The 9,999-nt window shown below is 40.7% G+C and overlaps 1 pseudogene; it reads left to right on the top strand.

The window, feature by feature from the left end:
* The first annotated feature begins 498 nt into the window (after positions 1-498).
* Positions 499-2,440, top strand: LOC149836113 (protein DETOXIFICATION 49 pseudogene; annotated as a pseudogene).
* The last annotated feature ends 7,559 nt before the right edge of the window (positions 2,441-9,999 follow it).

The raw sequence follows: 9,999 nt of genomic DNA, 5'->3' as shown, positions 1-9,999 counted from the left end.
TTGGAGGATCATGCTTCTAAGTATGCCCTCTGTGTTATATATATATATATATATATATATATATATATACATATATATATATATACCCCCATAGTGACAAAAGTTAAAAACGGCAAAATATCGTCCCTCAATACCGAGAGATTTTGAAATTTTAGATAAATCTTGCATTTTTTGGCAAAATCTTGGCAATAAAAAATGAATTAAAAATTATAAAAATATAAATAAAACACATTTTAAAATAAAAATCTTGGGGGTTTTCATGATAAAAATTTGCTAAAAAAGTAAATATCGTGATATTTATCACGGTTTGGAAATCTTGCAAGAAATTGCCCTTTTATACTTTCAGGCAATTTCTCGAGATATTATCATCAGATTTTTTTAAATCTCGCGATATTTGGTAGAGATACAAGCAAAGTCTAAAGTCCAAAGGATTTTCTTCTTATAAATAGACAAAGCACCACCCATTCAAATCCCCCCTCAGTGAGCCCTCTCTCTCTCTCTCTCTAAGAGCAGGTCGTAACATTACTCTGCTGGAGAAAGGCTCACGACGTCAGAAGACATAAAGGGAATGTCAGTACTTTGATTGCTCTTCCTCCACCAAAACCTTTCCGATCTCTCTCTCTCTCTCTCTCTCTCTCTCTCTCTCTCAAATCTAATTCCTTAGAATTCTAGTCCGTTTTCCGCCTGAAAGGTCCTTATCTCACCAACCATCATGTGCGACCCAGGCCTCCATCCCGTAGAAACTCTCAGCCTTCTAAAACCAGACGACCAAGAGCCACCAATCGACCACGACCACCACCAAGATGAGGAATCCGAACCCACCATCCTTACCCCCTTCATCAACACCTCCCTCTGCAAGGACCTCACCCACTTGGAAGAAGGTGGCCTGAACCATTCTGAGCCTTATAACCTTTCCAGCTATGTCAAAGAGCTATTAGACCTAGGCCAGATAGCAGTCCCCATGGTCCTGATGGGCCTCCTCCTCTACTCTCGCACCATGGTCTCCATGCTCTTCCTCGGCCGCCTCGGCGAGCTTGAGCTCGCCGGCGGCTCCCTTGCCGTCGGCTTCGCGAACATCACCGGCTACTCGATCCTCTCCGGTCTAGCAATGGGGATGGAACCTATTTGCGGCCAAGCATTCGGTGCCAAGAAGCACTCCTTACTCGGCCTAACTCTCCAAAGAACCATCCTAGTACTACTCTTCATCTGCATCCCCATCTCTCTCTTATGGCTCAACATGCATAAAATCCTTCTCAATTGTGGTCAAGACCCTGCTATAGTGGAAGCAGCCCAATCCTACATTACCTACTCCCTCCCGGACCTATTCGCGCAAGCCTTGTTGCACCCACTTCGGATCTACCTCCGGACCCAGACCATCACCATGCCCATCACCTACTGTGCACTAGTAGGCATTTCCCTCCACTTGCCCATCAACTACCTCTTAGTAACCGTCCTAAAGATGGGAATTCGTGGGGTTGCCCTAAGTGCAGCATGGACCAATATCAACATAGTCCTATGCTTGCTTTGCTACACCTTACTTTCAAGCTCTTGCAAAGCTTCAAGGGTAAGCCTATCAAGGGAGTGCTTAAAAGGGTGGCGATCACTTCTCAACCTGGCCATACCCAGCTGCGTTTCAGTTTGTTTGGAGTGGTGGTGGTACGAAATCATGATATTGCTATGTGGGCTGCTCTTGAATCCTAAAGCAACGGTGGCATCAATGGGGATTCTCATTCAAATCACTTCTTTGATCTATATCTTTCCTTCCTCATTGAGCTTTGGTGTGTCCACAAGGGTCAGCAATGAATTGGGGGCTAACAACCCAATGAAGGCCAAAAGATCGGTCGTTGTAGGACTATCTTGCAGCTTCTTTTTGGGGTTCACAGCCTTGTTCTTCACTACCATGGTCAGGAAAAACTGGGCCAAAATGTACACTAGTGACCAAGATATCATAAGGATCACTTCAAGGGTGCTGCCCATTATAGGGCTGTGTGAGTTGGGGAACTGCCCACAAACAACGGGGTGTGGGGTACTGAGGGGTACTGCCAGACCCAAGACAGGGGCTAGCGTAAACTTGGGGTGCTTCTACTCGGTGGGGATGCCCGTGGCTGTGGTGTTGGCCTTCTTATTGGGGTTCGACTTCGAGGGGCTGTGGCTCGGGCTCATGGCGGCGGAGGGCTCGTGCGTGGTGGCAATGATGGTGGTCATTTGGCGTACGGACTGGATCGTCCAGGCGGAGAGGGCCAAGGTGCTGACAGGGCGGGACGGTTGCGAGGGGCACATCTCGGTTCGGGACAGTGGGGAGTCGGACAAACCCGTGAGTATAAAAATTGTGCAGGACCAATGACGAATTAATCCCTTCTTAAAAAAAAAAAATGTTGTTGCATAACATATCGGTGATCCATTTTGTGTTTTGATGTTTTTATCTTTCCCTTTTTTATTTTTACTTAAACAATACGAGAGAGAGAGAGAGAGAGAGAGAGAGAGAGAGAGAGAGGTGTGTTTCAAGTGTTAATGTAAGTTGGTATTATTTTTGTTTTTTTTTTTGGCCAATTGTAACATGTTTTGGGCTAAATGTTATCTTTTGGTTTTTGAATACAAAGGTAATGTGTAGCAAATACTGTTGATAAATGAGAATGTCTCGTTTTTCTCCTCCATTCGGTTTCTTTCTTATCCAACCCCTGCCATTGGACATGTTCTAAAAGAGAGAGAGAGAGAACCACCACCGCAGTGGTTATCCATGTGGTCAGCCGGCTTCTGTGTCAATCTGAAGGTTGAGGATCGAATCCTGCTGGTGCATGAAAGCTGCCGTTGCTTTATCCAGGCGAGTCCATTTTAGTAACCTGATTCTCAGTGAGTTTTTTTCTTCGTCATCAGCAACCGGCCGACTCCAAATAAGACTGTCTAAGCCATATGAAGATGAAAATGACAACAGAGGGAAATGGTCAGTCCTTTTTGATCAACATTCTTCTTTTTACTCTATCCCTACGAAAAGGGCTTGTGTTCTTTTGACCAAGTCACAACCACCAAAGAGCCTCTGTTCTGTCTTCTGTGTGTCACTACCACCATAAGATTACCCGTTGAACAAAGCTTTGTCTGTATATACTTGTTTTTTTTTTTTTGTAAAGGAAAAAAGCAATGCCACGCTGAACAATTCTATCGCGCGTAACCTTCGCGTTGAGCATCATTTACTTTTAGTTACATCAGCCTTGATCCAACCGTATCCCTACGCAACAGGGTAGTAAATGCTCTATGTCATATATATAAAGAAAAAAAAAAGATATTGCGAAAGAGAGAGATGTCCTTAAAGTTCAAATAGACATGATTTAGATATCTTTAGGTATGTGTTGCAAATGGAACCCCACAAATGTGTTCAAGTGCATGGTCCATTTGCCACGGAATTTCACCATATATATGATCTGGTCCAGATGATATTGAAGATGAGTTAAGAGAACATTAATTTGATCCGAATTCCCCTCTCTCTCTCTCTCTCTCTCTCTCTCTCTCTCTCTCTCTCTACAACCTTCGACCAGCTTCCTCAGCATGCAGGAGAGAAGCGTGTCTTGACCAGCCATCCTGCACCGACTAACTATTCCGCCTCCAACGCCATATTTTTTGTATTCAATGTATTTTTGCCTTTGTTCAATGTAAGAATATCCTGTGCCGACTAACAATTCGGCCTCCAAAGCGATTTCTGTATTCAGTGTATTTTTGTCTTTGTTCAAGGCTAAGACTATTCTCTGTTTCCTCCCTCTTGTTACCGTATGTTATTCGTCACCCTCCAGGTGAAATTGAAACTGCTAAAATGATGACCTCAATTCTTAAATTAATACGTCATTCATTAAAATAATTATATATAATTTTATGCCGAGGAACTGTCGCTAAAATGAGAAAAACCTCATGTGTAGTCCCACGACCATCCTGCCTTAGGTGGCCCACCTTTGAAAGTTTACCTGACATCTTCATCTCAACAACCTCACCACGTGGGCGACTTTTGCAGTGGTATATATATATATATATATATATATATATATATATATATATATATATATATATATATATAATTGGCTACTATGGTACCAAACTAATTAGTAGAAACCACTGATTTTTTCAAAAAAATCTAATTTTTTTGTAGATCAAATGTTACTGTTATTATGACCTTCATGGGTTGGTTGTTTAGTAAAAAACTTTATGACAATTAACACTACAAGAAACCTGTGGATTAGCGACGGATTAGCGACTGAAAACTTTCATCGCGAATTTTTCGACGCTAATCCATGCCAGAACTTATCCGTCACTAAGTCTGTCGCTAATTTGCGACGGATATGATCCATCGCGAGTCCTTCGCTATTTTAAATTAGCGATGGATAATATCCGTCGCTAATCCATCGTTAAATTTTTTAAAAAAAATTAAAAAAAAAATTGCTCGCTGCCGGCGCGTTCTCCGATAAGGAGCAATTTTTTTTCACAGAACCGGCGTGTTCCGGCAGGCTGCGACTCCGCGCGGATCCGGGGGAAGCTCCTCTTCAAGTTCCAGGTCTGCCACGAGAACCAGCCGAAGAGCTTCACGGCAGTGGCGCGTTCCGGGGGGAGCTCCTCTCTTCAAGTTCCAGGTCTGCCACGAGAACCAGCCGAAGAGCTTCACGGCGGGGGCACTCAGCTTCAGCTGAGACTCTGCGCGGATCTTCGCGAGCTGCAGGGGGAGGAGCAACGAGTACGACATCTTCGCAACTCCGGCAGGCTCTTCGCGACTTCGCGCGGATCTTCGCGACTCCGGTAGGCTCTTCGCGACTTCGCATGGATCTTCGCGACTCCGGCAGGCTCCAGTGGCTCCCCAACAGCAGCCACCTCTTCGTCGCCACTCTCTTTGACTCCGACAGGCTGCAGTGGCTCCCCAATGCCTCCTCTTCGTTGCCCCTTGACGTCTCGGCTCCGACGAAGCTACGATGGCTCCATTTGCGACTTCTCGTGGGGATCGACTCTTTGTGCGTGTGTCGTGAGCGGAGCTTCAGGGATGGTTTAAATTGAACAGGGGGGAACAAAGGACAGAAAATTTTTGAATGGAGGGAGGGAAAATTTCGCGCCTCAGGTGAGATGAAAATTAGCGACAGAATTAGTGAGGGAATTTTTCCGTCCCTAATCCGTCGCTAATTAGCGACGGATTAGGGACAGAAAAATTCTTTCGCTAATTCCGTCTCTAATTAGCATTTTTTTAGTGTTTTGACAACGAAAAAATGTTATCGCTAATCCATCGCTAATTAGCGACGGCTTTAGCGACAAAGATATTTCCGTCGCTAATTTTGCAAATATTTCAAACGTTAGCGACAAATAGTTTTCGCTCGCTAATCTGTCGCTAATTGGCGACGGAAAAAATCCGTCGCAAATTTTTGTCGCTAAGTAACATTTTTCTTGTAGTGTAATTAGGTTTTTTAAGGGGTCCAAAAATCAACAACTCATACAACAACAACAACTACACCTTTATCTCAAAACAATTGGGGTCGGCGATATGAACCAAAAAAGAAAATCATTCTCGGTCTTCCACATGAATCCTTTCTCCTCCAATCATTTTTATCCAATGCCATGTCCTCGGTGAGGTTCAAAGCATTCATATCCTTTCCTATCATCTCCATCCAAGTCTTATTAGGCCTACCCCGACCTCTTTTAACTAATATATTTTCTCATTTCCTCCAACCTTCTAACTGGAGCATCATTAGGCCTTCGTCGAATATGTCCCAACCACCGTAAACGATTCTCTCATCTTATTTTCAACATCTCATAATGTGCCAAAATTTTATAACTCAAAAGATCACATTTTTATTAGATTAAGTCGATACATATGTTTTTCAGTTCATTAATTTTGTACCTTATATATATATATATATCACAAAATTAAAAATTTCTCATTCAAATAAAAACGTCCCAAATAAAATATGCTGCACACCTTTGTGAAGTCAGCCATAAGATCAGAGCCTATATATACTCATTGATTCCTTACCTTCTGGGAGTGATAGATGGTTGTTGGTAGATATATTCATATGGTGTGGACGGCTATTTTTTTATTCATATTTTTCCAATTTCTTAATCTCACATTTTAGATGCATTTTTTTGCATTTATAACCTGAAGAAGCCGCACCCGGCATGAAAACCTTGTCCCACTGGCTCAGCCTGCCATACCTACAGTCATCATGCCCGCAGTGTAAAGCTCCAGGGTTATTTTCTTATTCATTTTAGATGTGATCTATATTTGTCTTTTTTGAAAAAAAACATTTTTTTAATCATATGTTTAATAACATAAGCAGGTTTTGGAAAAGCTTAAAAAATCAATCTCACCATTTTTTTATGTTTTTGACTCAGAAAATCATTCCCAAAAGACACAGAAGATGAGTTAAGATAGTTTTATCCCATCTAATCCAGGTCGGGCCTGCCCACAGGGTTTTTTTGACAGGACCATGATCAAAGTGGCGTCTCTTTGTCATAGATGGAACATCCAGACCATTAGGTGCAATCACATTGCACACTTTATCGTGCTGCCGCACTAGATCATCCCCTCATCTTATATTGGGCTCCACAGCCGAACAGAGATGAATGACAGTCAAGTGCAGCGGCTAACTCAAAGTGTGCAATGTGATTGCACTTGATCCGCTCTAGAACTATAATCATGGCTTCCCTTTGTTATTTAAAAAAAAAAATCCTAAAATGTTGGATACCACTTTTTTTCTGTTGCTAAAAAATGGCACAGAATCAAGTTTGAGACAAGGACCCTTGGATACCAGTTTCATAGGTAGTCAAACCTTTATGATGACTCCCACTGGACCCAACTCAGAGTCTGAACGGAGTGGGTCCGTTTATAATGGTCAATAATGCAACAATAACTCCTTAAGTGGGGTGAACTGTGAAGGCCATGGTATGGACTTTGACCGCTCGATGGCTTAGCTGGTATGAACAGTAGGATTCATGCACATCCACCTATATGATTTTTGGACGAGACTGGTCATCCAAGTTGGATCTGATTAGAGCCTGACTCAGGTCAACTTGGACCTGATTAGATCTCCACTCAGGTTTGCTGTTAGCTCTCTCTCTCTCTCTCTCTCTCTATATATATATATATATATATATAGGATGCTTGAGATTTTAAAAATGGTAAACCATTTGATTTTTCAACCCCAAAAAATCACGCTTACATATTAAAATTGGGTGATACAAAAGCTCGTCTGCACTAATTACAGAGTAGAAACACCTGTACCATTATAAAAAAAATAGAACAAGGTAAAAAGTGGTGTGCGCTGTTTACGCTGTGCACACCATGCTCACAGATGAATCCGTTTTCTCTCTCTCTCTCTCTCTCTCTCTATATATATATATATATATATATATATATATATATATATATATATATATATATATATATAAACCCTACCAACCTTACCCACCACACACTTTATTGGATTTTTTTTATTCTGACCTTTCATATGTGATTTATATGCTTGTTTTTTATAGGAACCAGTTCTAGGAACTTTTGATTCTGATGCATGAATAGGTTTTTATAAGTTTCAAAAATCAACTGCATACACTTTTCATAAATTTTTGAGGCTCCAAATACCATTTTTTTTATTTAAAATTCATGATCTAAATGTTGATTCAGTAATGCTAAGCACATCTGTACGGTCAGAATTTTCAAAAAATACTGATAGGGTTGACATGGTTTTTGGTGAGTAGGTTCTCTCTCTCTCTCTCTCTCTCTCTCTCTCTATATATATATATATATATAATGGAGACTGTGTTGTCACCTTTCTCACTAAGTCACCTTAAGGTAGGGGTGGCAATCGGGTCGGGTTGGCGGATTGGCGTGTCAGCATACCTCAACCCGAACCTGACCCGTTTATTAAACGGGTCAGCTGTGGCAAACACGAACCCGACCAGTTTAATAAACGGGTAACCGACACGACCCGCCAACCCATTTAATAAATGGGTTGGGTCGGGTAAACGGGCTTTCAGGTTTGCGGGTCAGGTTGGCGGGTTGGGTTGGCGGATTGACGGATCGGGTAGGCAGGTTGGCGGGTCGGGTTGACGGGTCGGACAGACGGGTTGGCGGGTTGACCCACCCGCCTAACCCGTTTATTAAACGGGTCAGTCGGGTTGGCGGGTTGGCATACCCCCAACCCGAACCCGACCTGTTTAATAAACAGGTTACACGGGTCGACCCATTTATTAAACGGGTTGGCTTAAGCCCAACCCGAACCCGCCTAAGAGGCGGGTTGGCGGGTCGTGTCAGAAATTGCCACCCCTACCTTAAGGACACTCCAAAAACCATACTTTGAGGTGTTTTATGTTAGATCGGAACCATCAGATGTGTTTATCATTGTTTATTCAATAAAAAACTTATTTTTTTATTATGCTAGATCTGAATGACGGACAAGTTATATGTTTCCCCTAGGAACATGCACTGTAGCTACAGAGAGAGAACCTTCCTTGCCTTGGATGGTCTCTTTCTCTAGAGAGAGAGAGGGAGAGAGAGAGAGAGGGGGGAGAAAAGTGAACATATTAGGCCCCATTTTTAGTTCTGCCCCATTCTGACCTATAGGTTTTAAGTGTTTTATGATAGATCTGAACCGTTAGATGTGTTTAGCATGATCAATTTAGTGAAAATCTACTCTTGGTTCATAAAATTTTTGATGAAAAATTATGATTTTATGAGCTGGAAAGAACTGGTACCTTTATAGCCATTGATTTTGGATTACTGAAAAAACCTGTATATCAAATTTTAGCTATCTAAAAGCCATTTCCAGTAAACAAAACTTATAGGTCACATATACTGTGTTAGACGTGAGAAAAAATACTTAAAACTATGATTTTTGAAAGGGCCTAATAAGACCTAACCAAAAAAGGGGCTTAAGGAACACACACACACACACTATATATATATATATATATATATATAGTTGAGTGTAACGTCAAACCTAAAAAGAATTGGGAAAAAAATTCTTTCAGCAGTGGTCTTTGACTGTTGCTAAACTGTCTGAGGCAAAAAAAACCTTTAAAGGTGGTCAAGACTGCTGCTAAAGGTCCTTTTTTTTTAACTGTGTGCCCCTGATCAATGGAGCACATATGTCTGATTTTTATTTCGTTCGATGATACACCCATCTCTCTCTCTCCATATATATATATATATATATATATATATATATATATATATATATATATATATATATATATATATATATATATATATATATGGAAAGAGAGAGAGAGAGAGAAATCAGATGGTGTGCCCGAAGTTTTAATGTACCCTATTGTGCCCCAAGGTCAAGCACACCTTTTTCATGCAATCTAATCCTATGAATGTGTTAATCATGGTTTGTTTGGTACGAAACATAACTTTGATTTGTGTTTTTTGAAAATAAGATCATGATTTCTCAAGTGGTAAAATTTTGGTGCATTATGAGCCATTGATTTTTCATGCTTTAAAAATTCTTCTTACATAACATAATATATTATTCAAAACATGAATTTTATTAAACAAACCATGTAGATCATATATGTAAGGTTGTTTTAACCATATGTCTTTCAATTGGGCAATTTAAGGTTGGGGCCAGTTGCAGAGCCATAACCCAGGGTGGGCACAAATACACAGTGAATTGAAAAGGAAAGCTAACTCAAATAGTCAATAAAAAAACATAAATTTATGAGCACTTTAAATAAAGTGCACATGATTTTTTATTGCAAATAGCCAATAAAAATAAAAATAAAAATATCATGTTTAAAACACGATATTTATGTTTCTGATGAAAATATCACAAGAAATTACTATTTTTAAATTTTAGGTAATTTCTTATGATATTTTCACGATCTCATGAGGTTTGTCACCGTGTGAACAACATGGTACTGATTTTTTTATTTTAATTGTTTTCTAACTCTAAATTTTGAGCCAGAGTGGGTACTGCCCACATAAACCTGATACTCAAATGAAAAAAAATTTGGGCCAGGGTGGGCACATGCCCACCC

The sequence above is a fragment of the Nuphar pumila genome, chromosome 6, assembly GCF_984573655.1.
Source record: "Nuphar pumila chromosome 6, dmNupPumi1.hap1.1, whole genome shotgun sequence".
Classification (NCBI taxonomy): domain Eukaryota; kingdom Viridiplantae; phylum Streptophyta; class Magnoliopsida; order Nymphaeales; family Nymphaeaceae; genus Nuphar; species Nuphar pumila.
Note: the sequence above shows the minus strand (reverse complement) of the source record. Positions and strands in the feature narration are given on the sequence as shown.